This window comes from Bos indicus, chromosome 5 (assembly GCF_029378745.1).
Source record: "Bos indicus isolate NIAB-ARS_2022 breed Sahiwal x Tharparkar chromosome 5, NIAB-ARS_B.indTharparkar_mat_pri_1.0, whole genome shotgun sequence".
Taxonomy (NCBI): domain Eukaryota; kingdom Metazoa; phylum Chordata; class Mammalia; order Artiodactyla; family Bovidae; genus Bos; species Bos indicus.
The window spans coordinates 94,108,938-94,135,776 of NC_091764.1; the positions used below are offsets into that span (position 1 = coordinate 94,108,938).

Below are 26,839 nucleotides of genomic sequence, written 5' to 3' on the forward strand. Positions count from 1 at the left end.
CTAAAGGATCTTCAAATGGGAGTAAAATTTCCCTCATCTTGCCCTCAAAGCCTCCCCTCTCACAGCTTCCCCATAACTGTTGTTTAGTCGCTCAGTCGTGTCTGACTCTTTGGGACCCCATGGACTGTAGCCAGCCAGGCTCCTCTGTCCATGGGATTTCCTAGGCAAGCATACTGGAGTGGGTTGCCATTTCCTTCTCCAGGGGATCTTCCTGACCCAGGGATTGAATCTATGTCTCCTTCTTGGCAGGTGGATTCTTTACCTCTAAGCCACCAGGGAAGCCTACCTATATCTGTTACCTAGAATTATTTCCATTTTCTCTCTCTGCCAGGCAGTTGGAATATTTGAAGTATGATTTTGTGAGTTGTCACTGTACTATGAAGTAGAAGGCCTAAGAAGAAGGGATAATTTAATTCATTGGCTGCCAGTTAGATTTTCATGTTATGTTTATTGTTTTCAAAGGCATTTATATGATTTACCTAAAAGATTCCAAACTAATGGATTAAGTGATGAAATCACTGGGAGAACTAGTGGTGGTAACATCTGATATATGAGAGAAATAGTTCAGCAGTAACAAAAGTAGAAACACTAAGATTTCCTGAGAACCTGTAAGCTGTTTTTACCACTACTGTGCTGTTCATGAACTACATATGGGGCACTTTGACTAAATATATTGTAAAGAATAATATATTATTTGTTAGAAATATATGTTACATATTTATTTGATAAATAAACATAAAATAAAGTTGTGTCCCAAACTATACCTGTTCTTGCAAGATTTAATGGCTGGATCTTTCTGGCTAATGCTGATTTTCTTAGACTATTGTGGACATTGATTGGATTTTAGAAATTAGATGTAACAAATGCTTGCTGTCCGTAGAGGCAGATGGGTTTGATTCCGTGATCCTGAGAGAGTGGATATAAATTTGGGGGGAAGCTTTTAAGCTGATCTAAACCTGCTGAGTTTTTCTCTCTTCCAAAGGAGGACAGAAGTACCTAGAATTTTGCAAGGAGTTGATTAGAGAACTTGGCTTAATTTTAAAGACAAAAGATACTAATTATTTTTTTCAAAAGATACTAATTAATTTTTTCTGGAAGAACTTTTAAAGATTTTTATAATTTTATTCATTTTTGACCGTGCTGGATCTTCATTGCTGCAAGAGAGCTTTCTCTGGTTGTGGTGAGCAGGAGCTACTCTCTAGCTGCAGTCCTTGGGTTTCTCATTGTGGTGGCTTCTTTTGCTGGGCAGCACAGGCTTTAAGGAGCAAGGGCTTCGGTAGCTGATGCACGTGGGCTCAATAGTTTCGGCTCCCAGACTAGAGCACAGGCTCAGTAGTTGTGGTTCTTGGACTTAGTTGCCCTGCAGCATGTGGGCTCTTCCTGGACCAGGGATTGAACCTGTGTGTCTGGCATTGGCAGGCAGATTATTTACCACTGAGCCACCGGGGAAGCTCCTGATGCTCTTTTAGAAACTTCTCGCTGTGATCACCTTAGCTTCCTATTTCCCCTTTAGTCTTACTAAGTTTCTGTTACTGCTGGCAGTCATACCAGTCACTGGGAAGGATGATGTGATGGTGGTGGTTTAGTCACTAAGTCATGTCTGACTCTTGTGACCTCATGGACTGTAGCCTACCAGCTCCTTTGTCCATCGGAAGGATGATACTGTGGTAACATTTCCTTTAAAAGGAAAATTACAGAAGAGGAATATGTATACAAATGCATAGTGAATATAGCAAAATACATTCTGGAAGGTCTTTTGTATGTGAGGGTGAGTTTTGTTAGTCGTTGTGGTGATAGATCTTGTTTGACTCATTTCAGCTTTCTCCAGTGATCCTTTGGTGATATGCATATATGAGATAGTTACGTGAGATTAAGGATTTGGTTAAACCATTAGCAAGCACATTGGCTTAATGCAGCCCAGTCTAATTCCTTGATCTAACAATTCTGGACATATACAGCTTTATTTAATAGAAAATAATTTTGTTTCATTTAGTGAAACTTATTTTTCAATAAAGAAATATTAAATAAATGCCTGTATTACTAAGTAGCAATAATTACTGTAATTAACAAAACAGACAAGGTTGCTAACCTTAGAGTACACAGTGTCAGAAATCTAGATTAGAAGAAGCATGCAGAACTTAAAAGAAGCACCAGATTCCATGTAAACGGTCAAAAATGTGGAAAATAAAGAATAACCTTTCTGGCTTCTTCTTCCCTCCCTTCCTTCATCTGTCTCCTTTTTTTTTTCTTCTCATGTTCATTTCTAAGAGAGTGAAGATATTAACATTTTGTATTCTATTTTTTAACACATCCCAATATTGTGGATTTATAAAATAACATTTTCAAATTACATTTTATTTTACAGTCATCCTGCAGAAGAACATTTGTTATTTGTGAACAGCTTTGGGAAAAATTATGATATACCAGTACTCCCTTTGAAAGATTTTTCAACTAAGGTCAGCTTAAGATCAGAACAGACAAGTATGGTTTGTATTAGTTTTATAGACAGTACTCAGTATTCTTTTCTTGGAAATGCCTAGGAATGAAAAAGCCATTATTCATAAAATGAAGTCATGCTGAAGACCTCAGGCTGGTCATAAAGTGGTCATCTTTAGAGATGGCGAAATGTGTCTTACTGGGAATTTGAAATGTGGGTAACTTGAAGACCTTCATTTGAAGCAGCGCTGCCTCATCCTCCTCTGGTGGAGCCCAGCACTTCCTAACACACTGCTCAGATTACACACCACTGACATGATCCCCATAATGTATTTGGCTCATGTGTTTCTCATTAGCTATTATGAATGAAAGATTCATAACTATCTATTTCAGAAAAACATCTTTATTTGCATTACAGAGAGCTCGCTTGGAACGGGATCAAGAATTGTTTTTAAATTGTAAGTCAGCATATATGGTTTGGGTCATGATTGACCCTGGACTTTTAAAAAAAGTTCTGTGGACCAAGAAGGTTCTGAATAAAAGTTTCAGTGACAGTGTTGGCATAAATGGAGAAGAGTGCCTGCATTTTCCCACATTCCTAGTGATTTGGAGTAAATATTTTTGTAGAAAGCCCTGCTAACCTTTACCTTATCTTGCTTACCAGGTGATATATGACAGGATCACAGAGGGGAGTAGGACATCACGCAAACTTGCCAGACAGATAATTAGAGTCCCCGTGGCAACCTTGTGACCTGATTTTCCAAGCTCTGTCGTCCTAACTGGAGAGATAATAGCTGTATGCTGTCAGCTTGAAAGAACTGTAGGCTTGTGTGCAAGTTGAAGGGTTGGGGAAGGGAGAGGGGGTGGATATATAAATCCCATCTCTGCAGGTTTCCAAATCCATGTTATAGAAACACTTTTGTTCTAAAAGAAAACTTAATTCATTATTTCCTCCTTTTGGCTATTACTTCTTATATGTTAACAAATCACTACCAAACAAATTAGTACCAGAGGAACTTTTTTAAATTTTAATTTATGGCATACTAAAAATTAGTTATTTTTAAAGTCTTTTTTCCTTAAAGAAAAAGGTAAGATTTGAATGTATTGGTTAGAGGGGGTGAAATCATTTTCACCCTTTGCTTTTGTAGTAAATTAGTTTGTGCATTTCTGGTAGCAGTTCCTGAACTATCCAAATAAGATGCTCGTTTTTCTCTCACTAGGCAAATATTAATGTTTATGAATACCTGAAGTTGATTATGTGATATTAAAAGTCACATAAGATTTCCAGCCTTTGTTATATTAATACATTCTACAAGTTGTTACTACAAAAATGAGAATTTTAGATACCAATGTGAGTCAGTCCTTTTTGGTTATACACTGACTTTTTTTTTCTTTTTTGGCCACACCTCATGGCATGTGAGTTTGGATCCTCCACCAGGGACTGAACCCATGATCCTCGAAGTGGAAGTGCTGAGTCTTATCCACTGGACCACCAGGAAACTCCTACACTGACTTCTAATTGCTCTCCTGTCTCTATATATTCCCACTTGATGTGAACAGAACTTTTTCCTACTGTATATACATAGTTCATGTCATATGCTATGTTGAAATATATGGAGATTATTTGCTGAAATAATAAAACTCATTCAAACTTGCATCAGCTAGATTTTTAAAATCAGGTTTTTTTCTGACGAGAACTTGTGCTTAAGCACTTGCTTCTACCATATCATGTCTCTCTTCCCACTCCTAACATTTTCTTACTTTTCTCCAGCATGTCTTGAAGGGGCTTATAAACCCAGTTCTAAAATATGTCATGCATCTCCCTTCAACAGGTAATTGGCCCCATGCCTGTCTTTAATCCCAAATTGCACTGAGGTATCTCGTTCATTTTCCTTCTTCCTCAGATGTGATTGAGGTTTTCTAACCTCGTGACTGCCTTCTAATTTTCAGTGTGACGTAGACCAAATTGTAGTCAGAGAGTCATTAATAGTCAAAATTAATAATATTGGAATGTAATTTTAATAATTTAGGCCTCTCTGTCCTAGTAAATGTATGAGAGAGTCAGTCTAAACAGTTATTCTTCTGTCGTATGCGTGTGTCTGAGTCAATGTCTATATAGTAAGCTGTTGGAGTCAGGTCTCTTGGTGCAGTGTGACGCGAAGCTAGAAGCTGTTCTCTCAATGATCTCTTGTGCTGCCTTTGCATCTGGTTCCCGGCCAAGATTCTTGACACGAAGCTTGTACCTGTTGCGTTCTCTACCACACTTTTCCTATACACTTGTCAGCCCACTTTAGTCTGCTGCCTAAGCTCATTCCCGTAGGTTATTTGTAATCTTCGTAAAGGCCAAACTTAAAACATTTGGTTTTTCTCGTACTTGATTTTGCTGTAACTATTAGAAAGAACATGGTTTATATTTAGTTCAGTATTGAATTTTTGTCACCTAGAGTTTCTAGTACTCTGTAGATTGTTAATTTTACTTCCTTATTTTTATTATTTATTTGTTTGGCTGCGTCAGTCCTCGTTGCTGCACACGGAGTCTGTAGTTGCAGCACCCAGGCGCTCTCTAGTTGTGGCACACGGGCTTAGTTGCCCCACAGTATGTGGGATTTTAGTTCCCCGACCGGAGATTGAACCTGTGTCCCCTGCATTGCAATGTGGATTATTAACCACTGGACCACCAGGGAAGTCCCCGTAGATTGTCTGTTTGCTGAATGGATATATGTTTGCAATGATCACTGTTTTTTTTTTTCCTCCCCTGAAGAATGTTTTATTCCTTTGGCTCCCATAGTGCTGTTCTTTCCTGGTTTCTTGTTTTATCTATCTGTACTTAGATGTTAATTCAGAAGCTGTACTCCTTGGAGTTTAATAGGTATGTAAAAAGTTGTTCCACAGTGGTAATCTTCTAAAGTAAGTTCTGGCATCATTTGGTAGCCAAGGAGAGCCAGCACTTTTTTGCAGGGAGTGGGTGGGGGATGGGAGAGTGGGGATGAGTAGGTTCTCAGTGCATGGTTTTGTCTATAATCTGAACACTGACAGGTTGAGAAGTTTCTGAATTTTCCAGGATTCTTTTCTCAGCCTTCATCTAATTTCATGTTTCATTATCTTCCAAGGTGACTTCAGCCACTCACATTGTTTCACTTAGAACGTTGACTGTCAATTCTTTATCTCTCGCAGATGCTGTTCTCCTGAGCTCCAGGCCTTTAGTTCTGACTGTACTGCATGTTGCACAGGCCCCTTGGCCTTCACAGATGCCCAAATACATTGTTGCCTTTTCCCTAACCCAGCTCCCTTCTCTTCTCTTCCTGTTCCTCTGAATGGAGCCACTGTTACACAAATGGTAATTCTGTGAATCTTTCTGAACTCCTAATTCTGCCTTAACCCTTAACTTTGTCCAACCTAGAAGGGATCAGTTTGTTGATTTTTTTATTATCGAATGGGTGACGGCATCCCTTCTTCCCTGTCTTGACTTCTAATCATATTTTTTATGTTGCTTAAAATTCCTCACTGTTTCCCCATATGTTCACTACACAGACAGTTCCCCCTCGTACGGCACGCAGCAGCTCCTGCTCTCCTTCCAGGCTTTTCCTCTTTGACTGCCAGTGCCCCACAAATGCTGTAACAATTGTCATTCCCTGAATACACTCAGCTTCACTCTTGCGTGACTTTGCACACTCCATTTCCTCTGCCTGGATTTCCTCTCTGTTGTCCTCATCAGCTTATCTATATCATTTTAGATTTGGCTTAAAGATCACTTTCCCAGAAAAAAGTCTTTTCTTTGTGCCTAAGTGGTAGGCTGTACTTACTTTAAAATAGTAATTATGCTGTGTTTTATGGTTTGTTTACTCTCTTTTCTCTCTACTAGTCTGAGCACTTACAGGTGGGGGATGTGTTGGAATAATCTTTGTCTTTCTTGTGCCTTAGCACACTGCTGGATGCAAAGTATGTACTCAGTTTTTGTTTTAATATGTATTCGGTGAATGTATGCTTAACATGCCTTTGTGTTAGCGGGCTTCTCTTCTGCAGGTAAAGAGAGTATGATGGAAAAACTGAGCAGAATTCATTTATTCACAATTGGACCATTTCACCTGCTTCCTTTCACAGAGAATACTGGAGGTGAGATTTTGAGGCAGTCTGTTTACAGTATTATTCTGTTCCCCTGTGTCCTGTCTTTCTTCCATATGTTGCACCATAGATGCCTTAAGGTTGTCCTCCAGTTACCTAAGACATATCTCCGTGACTATCTTCTCTACCCTCGTGAACTAGTGAAATATATTATTCAAGTTATGTCTGGCTGGTGTAATTTATAGATAAAGTGCTGAGATTTGGAAATTTAAAAAATTTAAAAATTTAAATGGGGCAATTTAAATGTTAAATTTAAATAGAAACTTTTGCTTGCCACCACCCTTCACAACCCTCCTTTCAATGGAAAGAAGATTTATAGTATTTGCCAGTGAGAGATCAGGAGCCAACCAAAGTGCCTATCTGGCAGTGACTTATTTTGTATCATAATTATTTAAGAAAAATAAATTATTTAAGAAAAAGTAGCTTGAAAGTGAAAGTGAAGTCACTCAGTCATGTCCGACTCTTTGCGACCCCATGGACTGTAGCCTGCCAGGCTCCTCCTCCGTCCATGGGATTCTCCAGGCAAGAATACTGGAGTGGGTTGCCATTTCCTTCTCCAGGAAATCTTCTCGACCCAGGGATTGAACCCAGGTCTCCCACATTGTAGGCAGACGTTTTACCGTCTGAGCCACCAGGGAAGTCCTTGTGAGTAATCAAAATAAGAATATTAAAATATTATATATATATATGAGAAATTTAGTTTGTGTAGTTCAGCATTCTTATTTTACTGATGAAGAAAGTAAAACCAAGATGTGTCAAGTGATTTGTCCTAAGTCACGCAACTAGTTTATTGCAGAATTTCCTAATATCTAAGCATTCTAAGCCTTCATATAACTGTCATGAGCCTGATGCTCTATTGAATTTGTTAGAAAATTGAAAATTCATTTATTCAAAATATTTATCAGCTATCTTCAAAAAAAAAACAACTAGATATAGTTCTAGGCACTGATGATACAGATGCTAATAAGGTGGCTCTCCCTGGTTGCACCTAAATCGTGGAGTGAGGGAGGCATTGAAAATTATGAAAATGATATAAATGATATCTATCTACTCAGTCACAGGTATAATACTTGGCCTATATTAAAAATCTCTTTATTAAAGTCTGAGAACAAACTTGCTTAGCTTTTTTTCCCAATCCCAGAACAAACAGGAAGAAAAAAAAATAGATGATGATGAGGTTCTAGAAAGGTTTATAAACAGTAATGTGAAGCTGATAAGCTGGGGAGAAAGAGAAAAAAATAAATTTATTTACACATATTATATACTATATATACTATATGTTAATATATTATATCAGGCAGAAGAACCCAAACTCATTGTGGACTAGGAAATGACTATAGTCCTGAGCAGAGCATCAGTGGGCTGAGTGTCCTTTGGGCTGCAGAAGAATGGTATCATCACATGGGGGAATGAGAGTTTTCTGTTGTTTTCTCCACTCAATCCTGAAGGAAATCAACCTTGAATATTCACTGGAAGAACTGTTGCTGAAGCTGAAGCTCCCAATACTTTGGCCGCTTGATGCAAAGAGCCAACTCATTGAAAAAGACCATGATGCTGGAAAAGATTGAAGGCAAAAGAATGGGGCGGCAAAGGATGAGATGATTAGATAGCATCACTGACTCAGTGGTCATGAATTTGAGCAAACTCTGGGAGGTAGTGAAAGACAGGGAAGCCTGGTGTGCTGCAGTTCTGGGGGGGTGGTCACAAAGAGTCAGACATGGCACGACAACAACCATTGTTTTCTCCCCACAACGAGTACCTGGTTTTGACAGTCACCCATGGACAGTAGTGCCCTTGTGGAAGTCTGGTAGTCCAGCAGAGAAGTTCAACATACTGTTGTGGGGGCGAAAATGTCTGAGATTGCATGCAGTGAAGAGGGCAACAGGAACAGTTGTGGTTTACTTGCATCACCCTTTCCCCAAGGTGGCACAGCCGAATGCCAGTAGGGACCTTCCTGACCGGTGCTTTCTTCCACAGGGGAAGCTGAGAGTGTTTGAGCACCTCAGTGCCTCATCCGTTCACAGCTCCATACTCTACCCTGCGGCCAGCTCCCTGTGTGCACCCCTGAAGCAAAGACATCTAACCTTTGCAGACATTGGTGAGCACAAATGGAAAGCCAAATGGACTCTCCAGGATTGGGAGAGACCACATGAACTTGAGCATTCAAGACTGCCCCAGGGAAAGCAAAATGGGAGGCTCTCATCATTTGACCTGGCTTTGCAGGATCCACAGAAGGCATACAGTCTTAAGAATTCACTCACAAAAAGGAACAATAAGTGTGGAACAGGTGAATCCATAGAAAAGATTTGAAAAAGCCTCCAAATTCCTAGCAAGGCTCTGGAAGGTGGTTTTCTCCTAAAAGCAGTGTGTTAAAGACTGGAGTAGGTGACTGCTTCTTCAAATGCAAAGACAGCAATGCAAGACTCTAAGGAACATGAAAGATCAAAGAAAATGACACTATGTAGGAATACAGTAATTTTGCAGTAACTAACACCCCTCCTCAAGAAAAGAGAGTTACAATTGTTCCCAGTAAAAGAATTCAAAATAGTAATTTTAAGGAAGCTTAGGGACCTACAAGAAAACACAGGCAGTTCAATGAAATTTAAAAAAAAATCAATATATGAACAAAATCAAATGTTAAACAGAAAAACAGGAATCAAAAAAAAAAAAAAGAACCAAATTGAAATTCTGGAGCTGAAGAATATGATGAATGAAATGAAAAAAATGCAAGAGAGAGCATCAGTGTCTGACTGGATCAAGCAGAAGAAAAAAATCTGTGAAGCAGAAGGTAGGTCATTTCAAATTATCCAGTCAGAGGAATTCAAAAGAATGACAAAGAATGAAGAAAGCCTATATGAGCTATGAAATACCTTTAGGAGAAACAACTATATATTATTGAAGTCCCAGAGGGAGAAGGGAGCAGAAAGCTTGTTTAAAGAAATAATGGATGAGAATTTTCTAAATATGGGGAGAAAGTTGGGCTTCTAAACTTATGAAGCTCATAATTTCCCCCCAGATTTCAACCCCAAATGATTTACTACAAGACACATTATAATAAAACAGTCTAAAATCAAAGGCAAAGAGAATTTTAAGAGCAACATGAGAAAAACCTTCCTTAAGGACAAGGAAAGCCCCACAAAGCTATCAGTGGGTTTCTCAGCAGAAACAGTGAAGGCCAGGAGAGAGTGAGATGCTATATTCAAAGTGATGAAAGAAAAAACTGCCAACCAGGACTATTTTACCCAGTAAAGTTGTCCTTCAGAAATGGAGATACAGAGACTTTCCTGGTGGTCCAGTGGCTAAGACTTGGTGCTACCAATGCAGGGGACCTGGGTTCGATCCCTGGGCGGGGAACTAGATCCCACATGTTGCAGCTAAGACTTTGCATGCCTCAACTAAAGGTCTAATGTACTGCAACTGAGACTCCACACAGCCAAATAAAAAAAGAAATGGAGAGAGAAAGACTTTCCCAGACAAACAAAAGCTGAGGAATTCATCACCATTATACCTGCCTGATGGAAAGGGCTGAAAGGAGTTCTTTGAGCTGAAAATGAAAGGACCCCAATTATAATAGTAACAAAAAACCATGAAACTGTAAAATACAATGGTAAACATAACTATAGTCATATTCAGAATGCATTAATACTGTATTATAGTAGTGTGTTAAGCAGTTGACTCTAGTATGAATTTTAAAGGACAAAAGTATGGAAAATATCTAGAGATGCGGTAATTTATTAATGGATACACAGTATAAAAAAAGGTAAATTGTGACATCAAAAACATAAAATGTGTAACTACAGTGGAAATGCTGTATAACTTAAATGAAGAGGGATCTGTTATATATCATTTATGACACTGAGAAGCTACTATTTATGTGTGTGCATATATATTTTTGAAGAATTTTAAGTTTGAAAACGATTTTTTCCAGTGCCAAAGTTATGGTCTGGTTTATTGCAGAAACTCTATAAAGACGTTGAGTGAATATTGAAGAAAAGTCCTATGCTTGAAATTACTTTTCCAAAACATTGTAAAAATGTTATGTTCATAGTTTGCAGAAATTTATTTAATTCTCAATAGAGTTGAGTTATAGTGGCCGAAGTTTTCTCTTTTTATAATTGGAACAAGAGTCATAAAATCTATCTCAGAACCTGAGAAACATATCTTACCCTTCTTGCTAAAACCTTTTGAAAAATATTCTCTCTAGTCTTTCTAATGTTCTTCAACAATCTGTTTTTTCCCCCTAGAGAGGGATTTTCATCTCTCTTTTTCCTTGCTGATTCAGGAGTAAAATAACCTCTTTCTTGCCGAAAGAAGATACTATTTTCTGTATGATAAAGTGATTAGGTTGGTTTATGTCATTTTAGCTCTCCTGATCTTAAATTATGTGTATGCTAAATACGTTTGTGTGGTGTGAATTCTTTTTTCTTTTTGTAGCATCCTGACTCTTTCCCAAAGTTTCTCTGTGCTGATCAAGTGATTGCTTTTTCAGATTCATCTAAAGTGGTTTGGCTGAAATTAAACAGAATTAGAGACTGGTTGTAAAATGTTCTAAAATTAAAGCAAGAAGCTAAAAAACATGAGGGACAAAATTTGCTCAGCCATGTTTCACGGAATAGTTTTGTTCTTTCTTGTTGTTCATTTTCTAAGTCATGTTTGACTCTCTGTGACCCCATGGACTGCAGCATGCCAGGCTCCCATCTTTCATTATCTCCTAGAGTTTACTCAGATTCATGTCCATTGAGTTGGTGATGCAATCTAACCATCTTATCCTCTGTTGCCCCTTTCTCTTCTTGCCCTCAGTCTTTCCCAGCATCAGAGTGTTTTCCAGTGAGTTGTTTCTTTGCATCAGGTGGCCAAAGTATTGAAGTTTCAGCTTCAGCATCAGTCCTTCCAATGAATATTCAGGATTAATTTCCTTTAGGATTGACTGGTTTAATTTCCTTGCTGTCCAAGTGAGTCTCAAGAGTCTTCTCCAGCACCACAGTTCAAAAGCATCGATTCTTCTGGTAACAGAGTGTTTGGGCTTGGACTTGCACTTCAGTTGGTGTTCAAAAGTTGAACTCCCTTATTTTGACAGAAAGTGGATCTGAAGCCACAGCTCTCTAGAGAGCAAAGCTTCTTTACCCAGACTGCTTGCCCTGTGCTTATTCCAGCCGTCACTTGGCCTTTGGGTAGTTTACTTTTATGTTTGGTACCTTGTTGCCTGGAATTAAAAAGGAAAAGTTATGATCAGATGGCCCTTAAGTTTTATTTTATGTTTGTCAGTAAAAGGGCTTTTATATGACAGGCATGTTTTCTCTAATTCACTTCCAAAAACTTAGAGGGAAAGAAAAAAGGACAAAATAGTGAAGGGACTTTGGGATCACTTCCTCGTAATATCTCATTTGAATACATGATTAAGTTATACAAAATATGTTTCGTTCCTGCTTTCCTTTGTATTTTGAAATTAGCTCTCAATACTGTCACAAAGAATCCTTACAGTGAGTTAGTTTCAGAGACAGTTCAAAGCCAGGGAGAATCTCCTGCCCATGAGAAGAGCACATCTTTGACCCCTTCTCCTTTGCCAGCCACGTCCAATTGGTTGCCAACTCCTGCGACTTTCACATTAAAGTTAATCCTTGCCTTCGCCCTGTCTGCTTTAACATTCACAATTTTAGGGTCACATAAATGTTTTCTTAAGCTATTGCCTCCTAAGCCATATCTGCATCTGCTTCTGTGCTACTTCAGTTTTCATTCTAATTGCTCTTCCAGTTCAGTTTTGCTAAAGCCAAGCTCAGATGATGTCAGTTTGTGCTTAGTTGCTCAGTTGTGTCCGACTCTTTGTGACCCCGTGGACTGTAGCCTGCCAGGCTTTTCTGTCCATGGGGATGCTCCAGGCAAGAATACTGGAGTGGGTTGCTATGCCTTCCTCCAGGGGATCTTCCCAACCCAGAGATCGAACCCAGGTCTCCCACACTGCAGGCGGAGTCTTTACCTTTTGAGCCACTAGGAAAGCCCAAGAATACTGGAGTGGGCAGCCTATCCCTTTTCCTGGGGATCTTCCCGACCCAGGAATCGAACTGTGGTCACTTGCATTGCAGGTGGATTCTTTACTAGCTGAGCTACAGATGATGTCAGGCCAGTCCTTAAAAAACTGCCGACAGGAAAAGATTCAGTCTCAGCCCTCCATAACCTGGTTACTTGCTTTCATTTTTAGCCTCACCTCTCTCCCTTCTTATAAATGCCTCTTTAGCCAAAATGAAGCACTCTGCACTTGTCCCTGAAATCTTCCATATCCCCAGGTTCTCGACTCTTAATGTCTCTCTTCTCTCTGTTTACTTGAAATGTCTTTTGACCTTATCTTCATATGCAAATCTATTCTCTCTTTTGGCAAATATATTCTATGCCATCATGGAATAAAATTCACCTTCCCTGATACCACCCCTACTGCTCCCGCAGTCCTGCGGTTTGTTTTCTCAGGATCTCTTTGGCACTCACTCACTTCTGTTGTGTGCTGTAGGGTATACGTGTGTGTCTCACCAGACACCAGGTATTTGCCTTCTGCCTTCCGACTCTATAGATTCCATATCTGAATTTTACTCCTGGCTGGGCCACAAGGCCTAGAGCAGTGATTTTGTGTGTGATAAAAGCTTTAATATATGTTTTAGTTAAATGGTAAAATGAGTGAATCTCTATCCTGCATATTCCACCATGAATTCTACATCAGCAGGGCCTCAATTCCCACACCTGAAAAGAAAAATTTTAATACTGGCCACCGTTTTTTACTGAGCCTGCACTGAAATACTCTGTGAAAATTTAATCATGGGGACAATCAGAATGTACTCTGTCATTTAGGAAAAAACCTCTGGCAAACACACCTGTTTTTCAAGTTCTCAGTTTTTAAGTGTGGGCTATGATTATTCCCATTAAACATCTCACAGATTTAATAAAGTGAGCCATTGTGTTAAAGTTTTATAACTTTGTGAAGAAACTGAACTCTTGAAATAGAAGGCTAACAAAGGTGAAGAGTATTTCAACTTGACACTTTCTGTTCTATCCATTCCTGTCATTACAGAACAGTTGTTAAGATTGGTGTAAAATGCCAGCCTGTGAGTAAGACAGTGAGAGCTTTCTGATACTTTTATTAATCAAACCCTCCTGAAAAGGGCCTCAGAAGCAGCTCTTCAGCCCATTGTTTTTAGAAAGCTCCATGATAATTGTGAATATTTTTAATATTATGAATAATATCCATTCTTTTTCTGTTTTTTTATTATTGTTTCTCAGTTTTCTTTGGTAAAGTGAATTGGGTTCAGTGTTGCTTGTTCGAGTTTTGTTTACCATGTGATTTTCAATCCAGGTTTTTATAATGAAATGAAGTCCATCTAAGAAATGGAAATTACAAATAATTAAGACACTGGAACTATTTTGGGTATTATTCAGCTGCTGAAAGCAAAACAAGTATAGCCAGAAAAAAAAATTGAAAAATAAATAAATATTACTCTGGTCAGAATGCTTAGGAAGTTTTTGTACTGTGTTCAATTTATTTATTTTGCTCTGTACTCAGTTTCTGGTACATTAGACAAAGGACTGAAAATATAGTTACTATTTAGAGATGTTCATTGTTTGAGAAGAAATTCAGCTGAGTCTTGATCATTCTCATGACATATATAGAATAATTTTATAGAGACTGTTTTAAATTATAAATACATTTTCTGTGTTAATGTTTTAAGTGTTGCTTTCCAGATATGATGCTTAAGATATTTCTGTGGACATGTTATATTCTAATTGTTTCATTCAATGGTGTCTTACACCATACGTGTTTAAATGAAAGTTGATTGATATCATAATGCTGGTTTGCTTGGTTTACTTAAAATCCTGAAGAATTCTCTTACATATTTCCATGAAAGTATATTTTTCATTTATTTCTTCCTTATATGTATATACCAACTGTGGCATCTATTTTAATGAGAGTGTCAATAAAATTTACAGAAGTAGAATTGCTGTTTGTCTATTAATGATGGAAAAATAACTTGTAACATGTTCCTGAGTATGTCTATTATTGTGAGTGCTTTTTGATAACCATCAGTTTATTTTGCTGACATTATTCTATAGAAAGACACTCACCTTTTTTTTAGTGGTTAGTTCATGCAGTCTTGATTAATGGAGCATAAAGTGAGATCTTATGTGGTGACAGAGTTTAACTTCGGAGCATATGGGAAAAAATGAAGTATCTCTTCAAAGAATTTAAATATCTTACAGAGAACTCTTTGCTACTCAATTGTGAACAATTATAGTTGTGTCTAATTTTTATTTTATATTTTAATTGCTCAGGTGATTTTAATTTTTATCTATAAAGCCTTAAAACTATAGTCTGATTAAAGTAATTTGTGTCTAAGAAATGATTTTGATCCCTGTAGATTTTTCTTTTTCTATGGAATCAAAAGGTATGTAAACCTGGAACCTTCAGAGAGTGCCAGACCGTCTCCTTTTGTCTTTTTATCACTATTGTATCATATGTTTTCTGCTGTCACTGTTAATATGACTTCAAGAGGCAGCTGTCACTATTGTTTAATGATAGTCATTCACCTCTAAGGGCTAGGAAAAAGACTTTTTTCCTGTATGCTTATGTGCAGATAGCTAAATCACTACTATGATGGAAGGAGATTATATTTGCTTAATACTGAAAATACTTTTTTCGCTAATAATTTTAAAAGTATCAAGAACTCAACTTTAGAGTGGTATTCTTTAATTAATTCTTGGTAAATAGAGCACACCCAAGTTTGTACAAGCTGCCGGGGAACTGTATTGCATCTTTACTTCTGTTCTTAAAATCCCAACTTCCCCTGTTTGCCCAGGATTGTTGTTTGCTATTGTTTAGTTGCTAAGTCATGTCCGACTCTTTTGCAACCCTGTGGAGTGTAGCCCACCAGGCTCCTTTGTATATGAGATTTTCCAGACAAGAACACTGGTGTGGATTGTCATTTCTTTCTCCAGGTGTTCTTCCCCACCCAGGGATTGAACCTGCATCTCCTGCATTGGCAAGTGGAATCTTTACTCCTGAGCCACCGGGGAAGCCCCTTCCCAGGATTATTCAAAAGTTAATTGTATAATCCAGAATGGTCTTTAAAAAAAAATGGACACCTCCAAGGCTCTTTCCAGCTGTGATATTCTACAAGTCGTTGATTTTAATTTAGCTCAGTTCTTACTTCAAGGGAAGCATGGCATAATTCTAATTTTTAAGGTAGTATTTATTTATATTATCTTAAATTGAGTGGAAATCTTTATTTATAAAATAACAACTGAAAAATATCCAGCTTCTTATTCTCTGGGGAAAGGCAATTCTGTAATACATTTTTCCCCCCTTTACACTTGCAATGCTTTTACTTTGTGAAATATAATTGAGAAAATAGATTTCTAGACAGCTTGAAACTGACAAATGAGTATTTTGACAGATATTCCTGGAAGAAGAGCTATAGCCATCAACCACTTCAGTTTCCTTATTATAACAACTGTGTTTAGCAGAGAACAAGACACGATTTGAAACAAATATTTAGTTTTGGGGGAGGTGGGTGAATATAAAACTCTTAAAATATATTTGAAAGATAGGGCATTTGTTTCAGTGTTAAAGAAGAAGAGAGAAACTAACAATGTTGGTATAAAGTACTTTTTTATGGCCTAAGACTGACCTGATACTGTGAACTTTTGCATCTTCCATTTAAGAGGAACCACTTTTCTCTGCCATCTAATGGCTTTGTCCTGTGTACTGTCTGTCTGTAGCTTTAGAAAAGAAAGCTTCAAAATAAACCTTACCGCAGAAACACATTTTTTGGTTTTTGTATAAAATACCACTCGCGAGCAGTAGTCACTTGACCTCAGACTGGTAGAACTAGTCTGTTTCTATAAAGTTGCGTTACGGAAAAAGTAGACCTGAGCTCTTTTGATTCTATTTTTATCTCATTCCAGTTCCACTTTGTAAATGTTTCCTTAACCTGTATGTATTGTAAACTGTATTCTTTAGGTTTTCCTTGATCATATAAGCACACTGACTGGAGTATAAGGAGCAACATGCAATCTCTTGTTCATCACCCAAAGTGTTGGCTGCTGCCATTAGTTTTCTCCATCATCATTGTCACCATTGCCACTGTTGATTTATCATTAATATACGTATTTAAAAAACAGAGGCTGCTGTTTGACTGGTTTGTAGAATTTGTGAAAAGCATAAATCTGAGGCTTCCCAGGTGGCATAGTGGTTAAGAATACACCGGCAACACAGGAGACATGGGAGACGTGAGTTCAACACCTGGGTCAGGAGAATCCCCTGGAATAGGAAATCACATTCCACTCCAGTACTCTTGCCTGGAAAATTCCATGGACAGAGGAGCCTGGTGGGCTATTGTCCATGGGGCTATAAAAGAGTCAGACACAACTGAGCAACTGAGCACACACATAAATCTGAAATGCTTAAAATGTGACCTGGTGTTTAAAATTATAAATAGTTAAAGAATGAAATTCTGCTTGGTAGTAATGATTGAATGTTTTTTCCTGGCTTAGCGAATCAAGCTAGATATATGTTTACATGATCCCAGGGAGTCTTATTTCATAAATTTAAGCCTGTATTACAGTCAGTTTCATTTAACTAGGACATGGTCATCACCACGTTCTGTTTCTAAAATTGAAGTGTATTGGATTAACAATATTGTATTGGTGTCAAGTGTATAGCATAGTTACTCAGTGTTTTTTACAGTTTATACTTCATTCAACATTACCCTAATATAATGGCTGCTATTCCCTGGCATGTGCAATATATCCTAGTCTCTTACCTACTTTATACAAAGTGGTTTGTATGTGTTAGTCTTGTACCCCAACCCCCACCTCCTCTACTTCCCTCTCCTCACTGATGACTGTTGTTTGTTTTCTGAATCTGTGAGTCTATTTCTGTTTTGATACATACATTTATCTGTATTATGTTTTGGATCATATATATAAGTGAGGTCATACAGTATTTCTTTTCTCTGACTTATTTCACTAAGCATAATATTCTTTAGGTCCATTCACATTGCTGCCAGAATTTCATTCTTTTTAATGGCCAAGTAATATTCCAGTGTGTGTGTGTGTGTGTGTGTGTGTGTGTGTGTGTTGTGTATACACCACATCTTCTTTATCCTTTTGTCTATTGATAGACACTTCCAATTCTTGGCTGTTGTTAATAGTGCTGCTATGAACATTAGGGCGTGTGGATCTTGTCAAATTAGTGTTTTTAATTTTCTTCAGCTTTCTACCCAGAAGTGGAATTGCTGTATCATCTGTTACTTCTTGGGCTTCCCTGGTGGCTCAGACGGTAAAGAATCCACCTGCAATGTGGGAGACCTGGGTTTGACCCCTGGGTTGGGAAGATCCCTGAGAGGTGGGCTTGGCAACTCACTGTAGTATTCTTGCCTGGAGAATCCCCATGGACAGAAGAGCCTGGTGGGTCCATGGGGTTGCAGAGTCGGACACGACTTAGCGACTAAGCACAGCAGCATGTGTTACTTCTGTTTTTAGGGTTTTTTTGAGGAACTTCCGTATTCTTTTCCATAGTGAGTATACCAATTTACATTCCCACCAATAGAGTACAAGGGTTCCCTTTTATCCTCTTCCTTTCCAACATTTGTTATTTGCAGACTTTTTGATGATAGTCATTCTGACAGGTGTGAGGTGATATTTCACTGTGGTTTTGATTTACACGTCTCTAATAATTAGCAGTGATGAACATCTTTTCATGTGCCTGTTAACCATCTGTATGTCTTCTATGGAAAAATGTCTCTTTAGGTCTTCTGCCCGTTTTTTGATTGTGTGGTTTGTGTGTGTGTGTGTGTGTGTGTGTGTGTGTGTGTGTGTGTGTGTGTGTGTGTGTGTGTTAAGTTGTATGGACTGTTTAGCTTGGATATTAACCCCTTGTGAGTCTTATCATTTGTAAATATCTTCTTCCATTCCATTGGTTGTCTTTTTGTTTAGTTAATAGTTTCTTCTGCTGTGCACAAGCTTTTAGGTTTGATTAGATCCCCATTTGTTTACTTTTGCTTTTGTTTCTTTTGGTTTAGGAGACAGATCCAAAAGGGTATTGCTACAATTTATACCATAGAGTGTTCTGCCTATGTTCTTGTTGAGTATTCATTTCTCTATTAAACCTTTTCTCCAAGTGTAGATACATTATCTAAAATCAAAATACTCTTGCCTTATAGGAGACTCATAATTCCTTTAACTCCATATAGACATTTTGAAAATTACTTGTTTGTGATACTAATTACCTCACTTCTTGCTTTTCTGAAGAAATTTCTTCTCCAAGTTTTGTTGGCCTCCTGTCATTTATGTCTTCCTTCCCTACCCTCGATAATTTTTGTGTCTCATACTTTTTTTTCCTAATAATTAAAAAAACAAAACCAACTGTTCTTTTAAACTGAAAGCTGTTTGAAGGGTACAGTTTTCTAATCCTTTATTCTCTCTCTCTCTTTGGAAGGGGGGAGCTCTGTTTTTTTTCCCTTTCTTTTTTTCTTTCTCTTTGTTCCCCATAAGAGTTTTTTTTCAAACTCCTATTAATATCTAACCTCTCTAACATCTGCTTGAGATGGATGTAGAAATCAGCAGTGGGTGTGGAGACATAAGTACAAGTATGGAGTCACACCCATGTTCCTAACAAGTATTTATGCATGAGGCTTTTACTTGTATTCTGTAGTTTATTGTACTCTGATAACTTTAAAGTGAAGCAATGCATTGATAGGCATTAATTTTCAGGGGACAAGCTTATTTTATTTCACCTAGGTATTCTTTGCAGTTTCTTTTGTTAAGGGAAATCTGGTTGTTAGTTTTGATTTGTGAACTGAAAAAAGCTTTAAAATGTTAAAAATTGGATCTTCTTCCTTTTTTAAAACATTTTTGGCTGCAGCTTGCTGAGATCTTAGTTCCCTGACTAGGAATTGAGCCCAGGCCCTCAACAGTGAAAGCATGGAGTCCTAACCACTGGACCACTAGGAATTTCTGGATCTGATGCTTTTTTTCTGATTTATCTGGAATTCTAAATTGGCTGTGACCCCATAACGGAAAGAACTAAGCTTAATTATAACCTGATCAATATTAAATGCAGCTTAACCTGTTTATAGAAAAAGATGTTTCTGACTTTTAATACGAAATGATTTAATGGAAAGTGGTTAATGGTCTCCTCTTTGTAGAGAATGATGTTGTACATAGCATTGATGATGCTTTAGTTATAATGGTTGTAGGTAGTACTTATCTTTCACTGAGTTATTTATAATATCATTCTTAGAAAGTATGAGACCTTGTACCTTGAGATGAGTGGTTAGATAAAGAAGAGGTCAAGTTTTAGTCATATTATTCAAACTGAACTCTTTTCTGTAGAATCTAGCACCTTAGATTTATAGCACTCTTGGGTATTCATTGAAAAAAGATAAATTGTTGAAGTACAGTTTCTTCTGAAGTTCAGATATTATTTTATCTAGTTGAAGTTTCACCAAGCCTAGAAAATGACTGGCAGTCATAGACTTACACAGAGAAAAGGTCTTCAAAAGTTTGTAGGTTTTACACCTCAGGTAAAATCAGTCCTTGGTCCTGATAGCTACTGTCTGATATTTGGTCTCTTTCCTACTGATACTAGGATATTTTAAAGTTTGCTTTTGCCTTGAACTTTGTTGAGTTGAACACATAATCTCTTAACCTCTCAGCTAGCTACTTCTTACTTTTCTTATAAAATATTTTTTACACTCTAGCTTTGTACAAGTACTGTGCAGAGTATTGTTATGAATTAAAAAAAATAAGTCATGGTTTGTTTTCACAGTAGCAAGAAATCTCCTTGGAAGATAAATAATTCTAATATACACTAGTAAAATATTGTGGGGGCATGAACAAGTGGAGGAGGCCTGGAATAGGTATGCCTTCTGTGTGAAATGAGTCTGGGATTTGGGACTTTGAAGTCTAAACTGGACCACTGGCATTATGATACAGAAGAACTGCACTAAAATTTGATTCCAGACTGAAATGGGATGGAGAAAAGAAGATGCCTGTAGTATGTACATGTATATATGTCCTGGTGAGTTTATCTTTCTTCTAGTTTTATCATCTAGTTGAGAGTTGCATCGTTCCCTTTATAGATACTGTTTGAAGTTTGCAATTTTTTACATTAAGGAACAGAGTCCCCTTGCTGTGCAGCCAGCAGAGCCCCTGTGTTGTGGGATGGCAGGTTGTTTGCGTGTCAGCTTGCTCCTTTTTCAGAGACCATTGTTGGGGGACTAAGGCAGTGGTCAGGCTGTTTCAGCATCCTCCAGTGTCTCTGATCTGTGCAGTCTCCCCACTTAGTCTGGAACTCACCCTGATGTGTCATCTACTACTACTACTACTACTACTACTACTACTAAGTCACTTCAGTCGTGTCCGACTCTGTGTGACCCCATAGACGGCAGCCCACCAGGCTCCACCATCCCTGGGATTCTCCAGGCAAGAACACTGGAGTGGGTTGCCATTTCCTTCTCCAATGCATGAAAGTGAAAAGTGAAAGTGAACTCGCTCAGTCGTGTCCGACTCTTTGCGACCCCATGGACTGCAGCCTACCAGGCTCCTCTGTCCATGGGATTTTCCAGGCAAGAGTACTGGAGTGGGGTGCCATTGCCTTCTCCAGATGTGTCATCTATAGGTTGTTAAATATCATCTCCCATTTTTCCTTGACTTGCCTTGTTTTTATCACCAACTTGGGAAGTTTACTGTCTGAACCCAGTTGGATATCACTGACGGATGTCATTAACATACACACCCATTTCCCTATCTATCCAGGTTATGATTATGACCTGATTCTTGGAAAGAATCCTATCCCATTATTTTAAAATATAACATAAAGCTATATAGCAGAAACAGCTAACCACAATTTTATAGTGAAAACACAATTGGAATTCTGTTTTCCCTTCTGAAATTTAAACAAGGCTAAGAATTTTTTTTTTTTGTATATAGAAGTTTAAGTTGTTGATGCTGGTGTGTTCCTGAATTGGTAGCTGGTAATTCTATTGTATGAAATACTATAGGGCTTCATTAGAATGTTTCTTTATTGTAAAACATTAGTTCTATATTAAATCAGATTGAGATTGTGAAAATATATTTAATTGCTACATTAAAAGCATTATATAACTTTATTTGGTGAGAAATAATTCTGCTTCCCAATTGAATGAACAGATGTTCCTTTTAAAACTTAATTAGTTAATCAAAATATGTTTATTGGGACACATTTTGTAGATTATAGCACTCTTTTGGTTACTATGAAATCAGTGAAAATGTAGAGGATATAAAATACCAAGTTGTAAAATATGAAACCGTAAGCTAATTTTAATGATATAGTTCATGTAAGAAGTATATAATAGGTGTTAAAGAAGGAGGAGAATTTAATTTCTCTACATCTTTTTAATAAACTTTTTAATACCTATGGGAAAGTTGGAGGAATAATACAATGAACATCCATTTATGCTTCATTCGAATTCACCAGTTGTGAGCATTTTGCCACATTTGAATTCACTTTTTTTCCCTCTTCCTCCCTCCCCACCTATATGTTTTGTGTGTGTGTGGGATGGGTGTATGAATGTATATGTACATATATTTTATTTCTCTGTGTAGGTATATATACATGTAATGCTTTTTTCCTTCTATTTCACAGTGAGCTGCAGATGTCAAGATATTTCATTACTGATTAAGTATCTCCTAAGATCGAGAACATTCTCCTACATAATCACTAGACTATTTTTATACTAAATGTTTAAACACTGATTGAATGTTATCATCAATGACATAGTCCAGTTAAAATGGTTTGTTTTTTTTTTCATTTGTACTGCTTGTCCTGTTTTTTTTGTTTGCTTGTTTATTTGAGCTTGGAACTTTCAAAGAATGACTTCATCCCTCTGTATATTGTGAAAACAAAGTAAAACTTTCTCAGCAAAATCTCATTGTGAATCTGTGTTGTTGGGATTCTGTGGTTTAAAAACACTTCTTGTAAGTCCTGCAGGAAGGATTGATTTCTGCTATTTATTGCTTTAATCATCTTAGTATATTTATGGGTCCACTTAGAATATTTCATCGTTGTCTCTCTGGTGAAACAGTGTTGGTTAGACTACGTTGCTAATGTTAATCAAGTTCATGATATTTAATTCCTCTGTGGGCTGTACATTTTCACCTGTTACTTGCTCTCAGACTGAATATTTAGCAGCATTTTCTTCCATGTAACCTTGGTTACAGGAAGAATTCCATGAGCAAGTGAATGAATCAATTAACAATTTAGAAAAGTAAATCGGAATACAACTCTGGCTGCTTCATAATCATATGAAAATATCAAAGTAATTCTGTCTAGCTGGGGGAAAAGCAATGAAAAAATAAATGAGTTTGGCAAAGTATAAAATTTTGAGAGGTAATAGGAAGGCCTATGTGTTTAACTCTGGAAGGGTGAGATAAATGTGAAGGAACACAGGACTGTTTAAGAGACGGAACAGAACTGCAGAGGGTGGAGTTGTTGGAGAGACAAGGAGGGAGTATTAGGATATTCTTGGACACTGGCAGACGGGAAAGGAGGGGAGAGGAGAGTATTAAATTTTGAAGTCTAAGTGTGGGCTTGGGTGGTTAGGAAAGAGACTAGTTTAAGGATTTGCTGAGTGGGAAACTCATAGACTGAGACCCAATTGCTGCAGGTGGTTTCAAAATAAAGACAATAAAAAGTGGGAGAAGGAGAGGGTGGGATGATTGGAGAGAATAGCACTGAAACATGAGCATTACCTTACGTAAAATAGATAAGCAGTGTGCGTTCGATGCCTCAAGCAGGGCACCTAAAGCCAGTGCTCTGTGACAGCCTAGAGGGAGGGGTTGGGGAGGGGGATTCAGGATGGACAGGACGCATGTATATACCTATGGCAGACTCATGTTGATGTATGGCAGAAACCATCAAAATATTGTAAAGTAATTATCCTCCAATTAAAAGAAATACATTTAAAAAAAAATAAAAAATAAAAAAAAAGAGGGGCTGGTTTTCCAAAATCTCAGACAGAATGTATTGGCTTGCAGGCCCTAAAAGGCTCTGAACGTGCTCATGTGTGAGTAATGCCGTCCACCTGTACCTTTGATAGACAGCATTTGTCGAAGCTGTTCTCCTGACATCTTTGCCTTCTAGGATCTAGCAGACTTGACCTCAGGACAGTTTTCTGCCTGTGCCCACATCAGACCCATGTGGTATCTGGGTCGAGGGGACAGCAAAGGGAGGAACTCGGTTCCAAAGGCTTAGGCTTCCGAGGGGAAGCCAGACTCCTTCCCGTCACACCTGGGAGAGGCGAAGTAAAAAGTGACTGAGTGGCAGGTTGCCTGGCATTGTCACATCACAGCATCACATGATCAGCTGCTCAGCCAGCCTGCATCTCTGCCTCTATCACTTGGGGAAAAAAGTTAATATTGTTGCTTGTAGAGATTTCTTTTTCTTTGCAGGAAGTGGAATGGGAGATTTTTTCCCCATATTTCATTCACATTTTTTAGCTAAAAAAATTTTTATAGACAGTTTTCTTGGAAAACTTGGGACTGGATGTTCAGGGAAAGGAAATCATCTTCAGTTATGGAAGAAGAGTTTGAGAGTTATTTGGATGTCTTTACCTCTGCTAACATACATTACTCTGCCCAGGACCTTGAGAGGAGTAGCTACTCATGTATTCCTCATTGATTACCAAGCCATGCCAACTGCTCTATTCCCAAACCAGCAACTAAATGAAACAGGACTGTGCTATTACATGAGTCATCCTCCCTGAGTGTTTTCCCCTGTTATTTCAGATTTATAATGTTGTGATGTGAAGAGGTTCAGGATTTCCATTCCTGCTCTTCTTTTTCCGGCCAAGCTCATGATCCCCGCCAGCTCCATCCTTTCCTTCATCTGCCAGCAATTTTGGTTTGAGTTCTGGACTCTCTGGGAGTTTATAGAACAGAGTCATTGAAACTCTCTTTTTCCAAATGGGACAAGTGTCTTAATTGAGGTCAGGCCAACACCTACTGTGACAGAATCTTCCCCTCATCCCCCCTGGCACAGGGAGAGAACTCAGAGGAGAAGAATGGTGTGAAACTGTGTCTCCAAACAGTGTCCACTGGGATGAAGCTAATGCCCAGTTGGAGACACAACACAGCGACTCTCTTGCCAGGCTCTGTTGTTCTGCTTGGTCCCAAGCCAGATGGCAGCTTGGTGGGTGAACTGTTGGCTCTGGCCTTCCCCCGGGCCCCCTCAGGTCTGGGATGAAATGCCCAGCTGTCCCTTCCCTTGCAGGAGTTACTTTGTGGAAACAGTAACTATCCTCACTCTTACTTAACATTTACATCATTTTTTTTTTACTCTGTAATTGCTATGCTACCAATGCCATTTTATTGGTAGTATTAAAGCTTTAAATTACTTGCTAAAATTCAAGAATGGAGTCCATTTCGTACCAGACTATTTAAGTATTAAAATAGCTCTGGCATGAGCATTATAGGGGAAGTGAGAGGATCTGAGTTAGATTAAACTAGTGTAGTTCATGTACTGTATTTAGTAATTTTTGATAACTAGAAATACTTCTACTGGGATTTGCTTTAATTAGTTTTAGTACCTTTTACTTTTTAGCCATTTCCTGACATCTATAAGACAGACATGAGCATCCAAGGTCTTATTTAAGTTGAAATACATCCATTGCATCTGCTGGTACTTACGCTTTTGTGCCTGGATTGTATTATAGTATTAATTACTCCTTATCTCAATAATGGTAGCGTCATTTATAGCTGTTATGGTAAGTTTTCAGTCCTCAAATGAAGTTGGAGGTATATGAAAAATTCAAGAAGGAATTCTGGAAAAGGAGAAAAGACCTTGGTCATTTCACAGAGCTTTATCTGTATAGAGACAGTAAAGAATCTGCCTGCAAATGCAGGAGACACAAGATATGAGGGTTCAATCCCTGTGTTGGGGAGATGCCCTGAGAAGGAAATGGCAACCCATTCCAGTATTCTTGCTTGGAGAATTTCATGGACAGAGGAGCCTGGCTACAGTCCGTGGGGTCACATGGAGTTGGATACAACTGAGCGACCTGCACTTGCTTTCTATGACTAGGATTCATTATTAGTACCATTCTTACAATTGCATTTTATTTAATTTTTGCTTCTTAAAAATATTTTTGAAAATAAACAAAAGAGTCCAAGGACTTTATTGATAATATTTCTTTTCTTAAAGTCTTTATTGAATTTTACTTACAATATTGCTTGATTTATATTTTGTTTTTGTTGGCCCTGAAGCATGTGAGGTCTTAGCTCTCCGACTAGGGATTGAACCCCTGCATTGGAAGGCAGCGTCTTACCCACTGAACCACCATGGATGTCCCCACTGATACTATTTCTGAAGCTTATCAGTGTTTCTTTGTTGTTGTTCAGTTGCTTAGTCGTGTCTGACCCTGAGACGCGATGGACTGCAGCACACCAGGCTTCCGTGTCCTGTTTCTAGATGTTTCTAGATAAGGCCAGATTACTTTGGTAGACTGGGAAGAAAACAGTTTTTTTGCCAGCCCCTGCTGGAGTCTCTTGTTCACCACTGGATTTGCAGCTCAAGGAAATATCCTGATTTCCTGAGGTTCCAGTTACAGCCTGAGTCACATTTCTTCAGACACCACTGCTATAAATAAATTATGATTATCCTACAAATGCCCCTTCCACCATAATGTAACTGAAATGATGCAACTAATATTGTTGATGTCATTAGAAAAATAATGATTCCCTGCCTTCCTCATAGGATTTTATGAAATGAAATGAGTTAGTAGATTCAAAAGTGTTTTTTAAGACATTTTAATAATAACATAAATATATATGCCTCAATAATGAGGCATTATGATTATGGTTATTGATGTTATTACAGTTAATTTTCTGTTACTTTTGTCATTCAGTTCAGTTCAGTCACTCAGTCATGTCCGACTCTTTGCTACCCCATGAACCGCAGCACGCCAGGCCTCCCTGTCCATCACCAACTCCCGGAGTCCACCCAAACCCAGGTCCATTGAGTTGGTGATGCAATCCAACCATCTCATCCTCTGTCATCACCTTCTCCTCCTGCCCTCGATCTTTCCCAGCATCCGGGTCTTTTCAAATGAGTCAGCTTTTCACATCAGGTGGCCAAAGTATTGGAGTTTCAGCTTCAACATCAGTCCTACCAGTGAACACCCAGGACTGATCTCCTTTAGGATGGATTGGTTGGCTCTCCTTGTAGTCCAAGGGACTCTCAAGAGTCTTCTCCAACACCACAGTT

The 26,839-nt window shown here is 38.2% G+C and overlaps 1 protein-coding gene across 6 annotated transcripts in view; it reads left to right on the forward strand.

Moving 5' to 3' along the window:
• The window catches only part of EPS8 (EGFR pathway substrate 8, signaling adaptor), a 197,509-nt gene that overhangs the window by 12,407 nt on the left and 158,263 nt on the right, over positions 1 to 26,839 (forward strand). For 2 of the 6 annotated variants that reach the window (XM_070790027.1, XM_070790028.1), the window contains exon 1: positions 6,526 to 6,549. The exons of the other annotated variants lie outside the window; for them this stretch is intronic. The gene's annotated coding sequence lies outside the window, so the exon portion shown is untranslated. Of the gene's footprint in view, positions 1 to 6,525; positions 6,550 to 26,839 lie in introns of those variants that run through there. 6 annotated transcript variants of the gene reach the window in all.